The sequence below is a fragment of the Rhinopithecus bieti genome, unplaced genomic scaffold, assembly GCF_001698545.2.
Source record: "Rhinopithecus bieti isolate Rb0 unplaced genomic scaffold, ASM169854v2 scaffold_3948, whole genome shotgun sequence".
In the NCBI taxonomy this organism is placed as follows: Eukaryota; Metazoa; Chordata; class Mammalia; order Primates; family Cercopithecidae; genus Rhinopithecus; species Rhinopithecus bieti.
In genome coordinates, this window is record NW_016804646.1 from 4,377,721 (window position 1) to 4,389,257 (window position 11,537).

At 37.9% G+C, this 11,537-nt stretch overlaps 1 protein-coding gene across 4 annotated transcripts in view; it reads left to right on the top strand.

Moving 5' to 3' along the window:
• Nucleotides 1-11,537, top strand: part of PRKN (parkin RBR E3 ubiquitin protein ligase) — a 1,416,081-nt gene that overhangs the window by 100,840 nt on the left and 1,303,704 nt on the right. The window lies entirely within an intron of this gene.

Below are 11,537 nucleotides of genomic sequence, written 5' to 3' on the forward strand. Positions count from 1 at the left end.
ATAAGAATACACTTATGGTTGAGCTATTGCTTGAAAATAATGCAATCATTCCAGGTTAACTTTTTGTTATTATACAATAATAATACCATGCACTCTGAATATTTTTTTTCTTGTCTTATCTGCCAGGAATAACTTTCTCATTCAATACGAGAGCTCTGCCATTTTCACCACTTGATTCCTAATGCTGGTGGAACATATGATTTGCCTTGTCTTTCACATAGACGTCTTCACTTCTCAGATATTCCAATTTTAATAAACCTTTCTACTCCATCATTTCCTGACTGTGGATTAGGGATACTGATACCCACCTATTAGTAATATTTAGCTAATTTAGGAAATGCATCTGAGAGTGTACGGCAAAACATCTGGTACACATTGAATGCTCAAAAAAGAGTGGTCTCCTTTCTTCATCTCCAAGGTTTTTTCTGTCTTACTTTGCCTCACAATTATAGCTTCTCTCATTGATGTCTTAACTGTATCCATCTTCAGGTCATACAGTTATGTTTCAGTTCCCTTTACCTTAATTTTCAACTCTACCTTACCCTCAACCAGTTGTCCTTATTTCCTCTGTGTCTTCATCATCAAAAGTTTCAGAAAGAAGGACCTTTGTTCTATGCCTTATTTCCCATTTCTGATTTCATGACAGTCTGGCTTCTAACCCCACCAACTCTCAAATTTTCCTCCAGCGACTTCCTTATCACTACATCTAAAGACTTTTATAGTCCTTATATATTTTCTTCTGTCGACCTGATGACATTGTGTCCTACTCCCTGTAGCCCATGTTCATTGACTCTTAGAGTATCACTCGAGTGATACTGAGTAGTTTGATGTCTCCCTTTCCGTCTGCTCAGGTCTCTTGTTTTCCTGTTCTTTCTTTTACTGCTATATCCCATACAGTGGCATCTTAGACTCTTGACCTGGCCTCAACTACAACCTGTCCTGTGATGACTCTGAGATCTCTCCTAGTATTCAAAACTGCCCACTCATCATCTCTAGTTGCTCCTCTGTTATTGGTTAATATGCCCAAACAGTTCCATAAGTTATAAATTTTTAAAAGTTACTGCAGATTTTTGTGTCTCTCCACCTATTTGTTTTGCCACACCATTGTGTCTGGTGATAATTTCTTCACTTGCGTTCACTCTGCCTAACTGCCCTGTTTTACCCTTCATCATCTCTCACCTCAGTCATTATAGTTGCTTATTAACTAATGTCTTGGTCACCAGTCTCCCTCACCTCCAACTCCAGTTACCTTCCTTAAATAAAGAAATTGATCCTACCACTCCCGCTGTTGACGAGCCACTGATAACTTCTCATTACCTATAAAATAAACTCCAAAGTAGGCAGTGTAAAGCTCTTCACAATCTGGGGAAATAATTTCTGTACAAATCATTTCCTATGACAAACCTTGAGTTGATAGTAAATATTTTTGAATAACTTCTTAAAACATTTTCCAGGTCATTGAGTGCTCTCTATTCTGGGTGAAGCGATCACAGACTATTTCCTGAATGTGCTTTCTTTTCACCTCTGCGCTATTGTGTATGGTAGATTCTTCATAAGGAAGGACCTTGCATCCTTCAAGACAGAGCCCAAGTATCAAGTCCTCCTAGAAAGTGTCCATCATTTTCAGGGCATAGTGAGTTACTCTCTCCCTGAAGTTCAGTTTGAGATGATAGGATTATGTGGTTGCATCTCAGTCTCCAGCGCCGCATTGAATTCTGTAGAACAGAGACTTTGTCTTGTTTATCCTAACGTTGGATTCCCTCCAGGACATACTACATTTAAAACATTGGTAATTATCTGCTATTTGAAGCTTCTTTAGCTTGTTCAAAATTTGAATGGTCAGTTACTTTCAAGTTTTCATTTTAAAATGAATACTTTATAGAATATAATGCAGTTAAAGACATGTGACGGGACTATATTTTAATCATCTTATGCTCAGTTAAATCTTTTTTTTTTTTTTTTTTGAGGCAGAGTCTCTCTGTGTTGCCCAGGCTGGAGTGCAGTGGCATGATCTTGGCTCACTGCAACCTCTACCTCCCAGGTTCAAGCAATTCTCCTGCCTCAGTCTCCAAAGTAGCTGGGATTACAGGCACCCACCACCATGCCCAGCTATTTTTTTTTTTTTGTATTTTTAGTAGAGACTTCTTCACCATGTTAGCCAGTGCTGGTTTTGAACTCCTGACCTTAAGTGATCCACCCTCGGCCTTCCAAAGTGCTAGGAATACAGGCCTGAGCCACCACACCCAACCTGAGCCACCACACCCAGACAGTGTTTTAAACATCTATAAAGTATTCTGTTTCTTTCATCTGTGAAATATAAGAGTAGTAATTTATAAACGAAGGTTCTTCCTCTATGATTAGTTCCAGAGTCATTCTCAAGGGCACAGTGTCTTCCTTTGAGGGGAGAAGCTTTTTGGAAGTCCAAGTATTATGCTCTCCCTGAGAGGTCTGGTGCTTTGCAAATACAGCATAGTCAGTCTTTACCTTTCAAATGGAAACATTACACAAGTGCATTAGAAAATGTTTTTGTTTAAAACATCACATTTGTTTTGTCATGAAAAAACATGACAATAGTAGATTCCCCATCCAGCATGCAAAAACCAGGTTAACCCGTAATCTACCGGAAATACTGTGCTAATCAATGATTGCGCTGAAGCTAAGTATCATTTTGTGAGGCAGGGGAATGGTTCTGATTTAGTGGCCAGTGATACCTATTGCCTTTGGCAGCATATGTGGGGATATTCCTAGTCTCTACCCAGTTGTAAATAAGTCATTCATTCGTCAAGATATGTCAAGTCAGTGTAAGTCAAGGTCTGCCTGAACTATGATATATTTTATCTGTTAAAGAAAACAGGCTGAAGTCTTTCTTGCAAATTCATGCTAATGAAGTAACTGGAGTAACTTTCCTAGTGCTTTATTTGTCTTACTTTCTTCATGGGGATGTAGACATCATAATTTTTCAGAAAGGAACTATGAGATGTATATTAATTTTCAGGTTTTTGCAACTAGATAAATTTTATATAAGTTTTAGATATGTTTTTGCAAATGTAAGTTTATATATATATATTCACACACATATATATACATGCCACCCACACATACATAAATACATATATACACACACATATGCAAATGGTGGTGAAGTAGTATGGAGAAACAGACAATAAGGGAGGGAGACACAGAGTAGAAAAAAAGAGGAAGGGGCTCATTTACAATTTGAAATGGATGGTTAAGTCTTAATGAGAAAGTGACGTTGAGTAAACCCTGAAGACACTTTCCTTCTCATCTTAGGTTTCTAAATATGAGCACTGGCTGCCATGCCATCATGTAAATTAAGGCTAGACAAAACCAAGTTCAGCGTCACCCATCCCCATGTTAAAGTCACTGAGTGAAAAGGCATGTTTGGAAAAGAAAACTGTTTATAAACCTACACTAGGTATGTATCCTCCCTGACATCAGTCCTCACTTTAACGTCATCCTTCATCTGGTACTAAGCATTGTGTCAGTGAGGATTGTCTGAGTTGCAGTGATAATGGAACCAGGGGCTTCAACAACATTGATTTATTCCTCGCTCAGTTACATGCTCATCATGAGTCTGCAGTGGCACAGCTGAAGTTGCCCTCACTCCAGGACAGAAGCTGATGGAGCTGGTTCTGTCTGGAGCACGTTCAGCCTTATGACAGAGAGAAGAGACATCACAGTGATTTTATCTAATTCCATTTCATTGGCCAAAGCAAGTCACTTGTGCAAGAGCATTATCTGAGTAAAGAAGGGAAATAGAGCCCTCCCAGAAGGAAGGGCATAGCAGGAAGTGGTAGCAGATGGTTGAAACACTAATTATATTTTCCTCACTTAGGTATTTAATTTTATTTCCCTTCAAACTCCAATATATGTTATTTTCCACTTCAGTTACACAGATGTCCTCTTGTTACCACATCTCTGCTGTGTTCTGTTCTTGAAAATCTGTCCTTGCCGGGCATGGTGTCTCACACCTGTAATCCCAGCTCTCTGGGAGGCTAAGGCAGGAGGAGCCCTTGAGGCCAGGAGTTCGAGAGGAGACCCTGTCTCTACAAAGAATGAACAAACAAAGATGTTTATATTTTCTCCACCACTGGTGTGTTGACTGTCTTCCTCCTATAGATTGTTTGAATCCCAAGAGTCTTTTAAGATGCAGCTAGGTAACACTTTTCCTTTTCCTTTACAGTTAATCTGGTTAAATACTTCAAGCTATACTAGTCTGCTGTGGAAGTGAGCACCACATGATGTGGCTTCAGCTTCCGATGTGATTTCTATTTGAACTCCGATATTAGAAACCGCGTCTTAGACCTCCCATGCAGCTCTGAAAGTGCTTTGCACTGTTGTGGTTACATGGAAATGTTCAACAAATGAGTTAATGGAATAATTTTTATTTCATTGTTTTAATAAATATTCATGAAAATGTATCTATACTTGTAAATTTTAAATATGAGACACAGATTGTTCTCCTTTACGTAACAGAAGAGTAGATTTCAGTTTTGTTTGAGAAAACGGTGTCTTTGTGGTGTCTCAGGACCATGAATGAAGCTAGGCTGTGAAGTTTTTCTGCCCCCACCTTCAGCCTTCTTAAGCAAAACAACTCCACTTCAGTTTTTTAAATATATGTCTAGGCATGTGGGTTTCTATAAGTTTTTATTTGATAATTAGGTTATTCTACCAAAAATTTTAAAATCACTATTTTAAAGTAAAAATAGGGCCTTACTAGATGTACATTTTATATGACAGTTCTTCTGACTGCCATGATCTGGTGGACAACAGCCTTAAGATTTAAGACAAATGAACGTGTTAATATATCGAAGCTAAGCAGGAGATAGGGTATGTTTTAAAATTAGCTTGAGCTCTGAAGCTGAGGACTGCTTTTCTTCGGCCAGTCTCTAACCTTGCTGAACTCTCCTTAGGAAAATGATTTATCTCTATTCTCATTGGAAAATAACCTTATTTTATTTTAATATACTGCTGTCCTTTGGGGCCTATGTTGCTTTCATAAGTTTGGAAATATAACAAAGAACTATTATTTAGTGTCAGAAAGCTTAAATGAACTTTAAATTCTGGAGGGTGCAATGTGTGCAGATAATAGCAACATTCATCTAAGTGATCACAGAAATCCTTTAAAAAGTGTCATCAATTCTCTCGAAGTTAAGAAAAAAAGCCAATTTTTGAAATAAGATCTCTATATTGGAAACTTTAGTTTTCACAAATAAATTATTCTCTACACGAATCATTCTCAAGATGTATTCTCTCAAAAATAAAACCGAGTGAATTCTGTCATCATCATGAGGCATTTATGACCTGAAGAAGTTAACAAACAAGATCCAAAAATAAGAGGTCAAGCCTGAAGCCTAATTACTGGGTTTCCAGTTTAAGTCAGCAGGTTAAACACACTAGCCTAATTCTCTTTTCTCATATGGTAGCATTAAAAAATGGAAAACGTTCTTTTTTGTTTTTTTTTTTTTGTTTTGTTTTGTTTTCCTGAAGTGAAATCCTGCATTGAACATTGGGGAAAGGTGGAAAAGGTGTTCAGAAGTGAGGTTCATAAAGCATTTCACATGTAAAATAAAACCTGTCTTATTTGGCAGTCATGGGTGTCACCAGCCTGCCTGCCTGCTTTTCTGCTCATGAAACCCTCAGAATGTTCTGAGTGTTGACATGTCTTTCATTTCAGGAAGAAACCTTTTGGGATCATGTATTTCACAGTGCAGATGAAGCAATATAAATTACCCGTACAAATCAGTGTCATTTTTCACTTAGAAAAGTAATTAGGATTGTCAGATCAAAAAATCATCAATCAGATATTTAGGGGAAAACTGTATTTAGATGAATGAAAAGGGCAACCAATACTGGAATATTCAAGTACAATTCAGGGAATACCAGAAACTTTTTAAAAGTTGTCTAATTAATACCCTCAGCAGAATTTGAGAGGAAGACCAGGCACGGTGGCTCACTCCTATAATCCTAGCACTTTGGGAGGCCAAAGTGGGCAGATCACCTGAGGCCAGGAGTTGGAGACCAGCCTGGCCAACATTGCAAAAACCCTGTCTCTACTAAAAATGCAAAAATTTGCCTGGCATGGTGGAGGATGCCTGTAGTCTCAGCTACTTGGGAGGCTGAGACAGGAGAATCACTTGAACCTGGGAGGTGGAGGTTGCAGTGAGCCGAGATCATGCTAGTGTGCTCCAGCCTGGGGAATAGAGAGAGACTCTGTTACCAAAAAAAAAAAAAAGGAATTTGAAAGGAGATAATAGCTGTAAAGGCTATTATGAAAAAGGAACAATCAAAACAAGAAATTTCCAGGAAATTAAAATTATGATTATCAAAGTAAAAATGTATTAAACCAAATAATAGGGCACTGTTGATGTCTAAGCGTGTTTTTATCTTCAAATTAAATTGAAGATTAGGCAGGGTGCGGTGGCTCAAGCCTTTAATCCCAGCACTTTGGGAGGCTGAGGCAGGCGAATCACCTGAGGTCAGGAGTTCAAGACAAGCCTGGCCAACATGGTGAAAGCCCGTCTCTACTAAAAAGTACAATTAGCGAGGCATGGTGGCACATGCCTGTAGTTCCAGCTACTTGGGAGGCTGAGGCAGGAGAATCACTTGAACCCAGAGATGGAGGCTGCAGTAAGCCGAGATCGTGCCACTGTCCTCCAGCTTGGGCCACAGAGCAAGACGCTGTCTCAGTAAATAAAAAATAAACTGAAGATTAACTCTGAACACTTAAAACAGAAAGATAAGGAAATGGAACATTAAAAAGTTAGGGGCAATAGTGGATAGAGTCAGTAGATCCAACATCTGATTAATACAAAATAATAAGATAATGAAAGGCAGAAAATACAGTTTTATGACCAAATTTTATAAGCTCAAGAAATAGTCTGTGTCGATTAACCTTTGTTATGTAACACATGACTTCAAAACTTCATGGTTTAAAACAAAGACCGTTCATTTAGCTTGTGTGTCTGTGGTTCGGCTGGTTGATTCTTCTGATGTGGGCAGTGCGGCTGTTTCCGCCTGAACTGACTTCTGTTTCTCTGGTCAGTGGAAGACTGGCTGGGTTTAGCTCATAGAAGGTGAATTTGCATGCAGTTGTCTGTGATCAGTGTGGTGGTGGGAGGAGCTGAGCCATGTGTCTTTCATCACCCTGCTAACCTCGGCTTGTTCTCTTGGCAGCAGGATTCCTAAGAGCAGCAGGAGTGCAATTTCCAAGGCAAGGGCATTTTCAAGTCGCTACTTACTTCCCTTTAGTACTGTCCCATGGGCCAAAGCAAATTATGTGCCTAAACCCTGAGAACCCAGGAAGGGCTCTTTCGAAGCTAGGCACAAACTGGGCCATTGCTGCTCTCAACCTACCATAGGCATCAACAGACAGAGGTAAAAGTCTGGCAAGCAGGATGGATCAAAGTGAACTATATGTGGAGATATCTTGATGAAATTTCAAAATTCTCCAGATAAAGGAGATGCCACAAGCTTCCAATGAGACTAAAATAGAGTGTCTGCAAAGGAATGAAAACCAGGCTAACATTATGTTTTCCATCAACAACACTGGATCCTAGAAGCTATCAAAGCAATGTCTTCAAAGACCTGAGAGAAAATTAAATATAGAATTATATTCCCAGCTTTTAATCATACACACCAGAAATACAAAGATTGATAAAGAATATGTTTCTGGGCGCAGTGGCTCATGCCTGTCATCCCAGCACTTTGGAAGGCTAAGGCAGGAGAATTGCTTAATGCCAGGAATTGGAGGCCAGCCTGAACAACATAGCAAGACCCCATCTTTATTAAAAATAAAAAAAATTAAAAAGAATGTCTATATGCAGATGTATTGAATGATAACCCAAAAAATGAGTAAAAGGATGATGTACAGGAAAAGTGATAGCTGAATATAAATTAAAGGGAAAACTAAAATTAAATGGAACACTAAAAGGGAATAAAAAGATAATACACTAAGGCCTGAAACTTTCCAAACTCTTTCTTATGCAGCAACACATTAGTGTTGGATGAAAATCCCTTCCCTAAGGGTCTAATTACACTTCTTCATTTTGCAATGAATAATATTCAATAGTCATAATGCTAGAAATGTTGCTTACATTGGGTTTTAATTTTTAGAATCAAACTTAAAGCATTGGAGACTAAATTATTCTCTTGATGTTAGAAAAAATAATGCAATTAACAATAACCAGAAGATGGCAGAACATGGAGAAAGTGGAATGAAATGTCTATGTGGCAATTCCTCATTTTCACTGAAAAAGATGTTGACTTAAGGTTGATAAGTCAACAAGACAGTTTAAATATATATTACTTGAAGTTATAAATGCTAACCTGTTGAGGAGCTAAAAGTAAAATATAAATGCCAGAAGTCAGGAGGTAGAATAGGATAGAAGGAGGGAGTGAGTATAAGGGCCCACAATTCTTTATCTTCCATAGAAGACAAGCAAAATGCACTGTGCAAAGCAGTTAAGTCAAGAAATAATAGATATTTGATATATTTTGATATGCCGAATATGTATTTAAGCATATCATACTGCAGTGTCATCTGTGTTAATGCATGTGCAAATATTACCTTTATATTCATAAAAAAAATTGTGAGAGAGAAGATACCCTCATTAACTAATACTGAAGTGCATTGTAGAATATTTATAAAATGGAAACTGTCCATTCGTCAGAATGAATGAGGCCTTTATGAAAGATGTCCATCATACATTGCTTAGTGAAAAAGGAAGCGGCAGAACAATTAAGAAGTACGATTTATTCAATATGCTTCAGTCGGCCTGCCTGCCTGTCTGCGGTGGTGTGTGTGTGTATGTGCGTGTGTGTGTGGAAAAAGTCAAAGGATAGATACCAACACTTCTGTGTTATTACTTTTTATACAACTATTATATTTGTGAGTAAAATAACCTAAGGACACAAAAATGTCCAGATGCAATCAGGTTCATTTCCCATGCAATCTGGTAATGACACCAATACACGTGTTAAAGTCATAATTTTCCTTTTTAATATGAATCATTAGTTAAGAGGCTGTCTACATATTTTCCATTTAAACCAGCTCTTTGAAGAATGAGATCCCCATGCTACTGTACACAATCTAAAGTAGTATATGCATTTTTTTCCAGCACTTTGGGAGGCCGAAGCAGGCAGATCATGAAACCAGGAGATCGAGACCATCCTGGCCAGTGAAACCCCGTCTCTACTTAAAAATATATGTATATGTAAAAATTAGTGGGGCATGGTGGCGGGCGCCTATAGTCCTAGACACTCTGGAGGCCGAGGCAGGAGAATTGCTTGAACCTGGGAGGCAGAGGTTGCAGTGAGCAGAGATCCCCCCCCTGCCCCCCAGGTGGGCGAAAGAGCGAGACTCTGTTTCAAAAAAAAAAAAAAAAAAAAAGGGAAAAAATGCTGGATTTGATATGTTTAAGGTTCATTTCGCTTGAGGTACTGTTTCAAGCATCTAAAAGAGTTTCACCTTCATTTTGAAGTTTGTTTTGTAAAATTATTATAGTCATTTATGTGGCAGTAAATCAAGCCTTATTGGTATAATAAAATCTAAGTATTATAGATACTAGTGTCACTATACAGAGAATCCAGTACTTTTTAAGAAGTTGGAGTCATCCAGCTGTTCCTTACTCTGATGCCCTGAGAGAGTATGGTTCTCTTACTGCGAATGCATTTCAGACACAATGTGTTGCTAGAGTATTGGTTTTTCTTCCCACATGTAATATCCCCAAAGCCTAAAACAAGATGTTTATATCTTTTTGATAGATAAGCAATTAACTTTTGGGGGGGAATTTCAAGGCAGTAAAGCCCATCTGTTAGGACACTGGAAATAAATAGGAATTTCTGACAGAAGAACATTATGGCCTTGCATTTGTTATGTTGTAGCTAAAGCTCTGTCAGCATTTTTATTATAAACCTAAGGGATTATCAGTCTGCAATGAAACTCTTTTTTGGACTAAGGCTTATTTAGATTCAGAGCTTACTCACGAAGAAAACCTTTACTTTCCTGAACACAGGATAGATTTGTTTCTGCTTGCCTTTCTAAAGGAGAAATGTGTCTTGGCTTTCCATGTAATTGTATAAATTTATAAAATATTTGATTTATTATAAACAGAGTCATTGGTCATCACAGTACGTTATTTCCTATAAAGGCAATGTAGAAACTGGTTGGCAGCATAGTTACCAAGTAGCGCTTAAAATAGTCGTTTATTTCTAAGTCGTACAGTAGTAGGATTTTGGCAGTTGCCAGATAGCTCACCATTATCCATGCATTGATAAGACTGAATACACACTTCATAAGACCCTTTTCTTAAAATATTGAAACTTGAGTGGCTGATGATTTTCTATCATTCCTATTCTGAAATGTGCTCCAAACAGTTTTGAAAAATGATTTCAGTTTCAGACAGAAGCATATAATAGTAATTTATTTTTATTCATATTAAAGTATAAAGACACTAAGGAAAGAGTAATGTTTAACATCAAGAGCATAGGTTTACACCCTCGGTATACCACTTATCAGCTGGTGTCCTGTGAAAATCCCTTCAAATCTCTGTGCCTCAGATTCCTAGGGAAGAATAAATACTGATGATTGTTCTTGTGTCATTGGGGCTGCTCTGAGTTTTAAATGCTCTAATACATTGAAAACCCTTAGGAAAGTGCCTGAATATAGTAAGTGCTCAATAAATTTTAAGTAGTATTAGTACTCCTGGTAGTACTATTACTCGTTAGTTATTATTATGGTTTTATATTTCATCATAGGACCATAACAAAAAAAAAGTTTATTTTCAGGTAAAAATTATACTAAGTGAAATAAGCCAGGCACAGAAAGACAGATACTGCATAATTTCACTTGTATGTGGAATCTAAAAATGCTGAAATCACAGAAGCAGAGGCTGGGGTGGAAGGAAATAGGGAGATGTTGGTCAAAGGTTACAAAGTTCTGGTTAGACAGGAGGAATAATTGCATGGCATAGTGATCATAGTTAATAATGTATTACTCGGCCAGGCATGGTGACTCATGCCTGTAATCCCAGCACTAGTGAGAGGTCGAGGCAGGCGGATCACTTGAGGTCAGGAGTTTGAGACCAGCCTGACCAACATGGTGAAACCCTGTCTCTACCAAAAATACAAAAATTAGCCAGGCATGGTGGCAGGGGCCAGTAATCCCAGCTACTTGTGCGGCTGAGGCAGGAGAATAGCTTGAACCCAGGAAGTGTTGGTTGCAGTGAGCCAGAATCACACCACTGCACTCCAGTCTAGGTGACAGAGTGTGACTCTGTCTCAAAAAAAAATTAATAATAATGTATTATATATTTCTAAACTGCTAAAAGAATAGATTTTAAATATTCTCACCACAAAAAAATGGTAAGTAGAGTGAGGTGATGGATATGCTAATCAGTGCAATTTAATCTTTCTATAATGTATACATGTATCAAACTATCACGTTGTACCCCGTAATTGTATACAATTATTCCTCAATTAAAAATTTTAAGATCTAACTTAAAATGCCATCACTT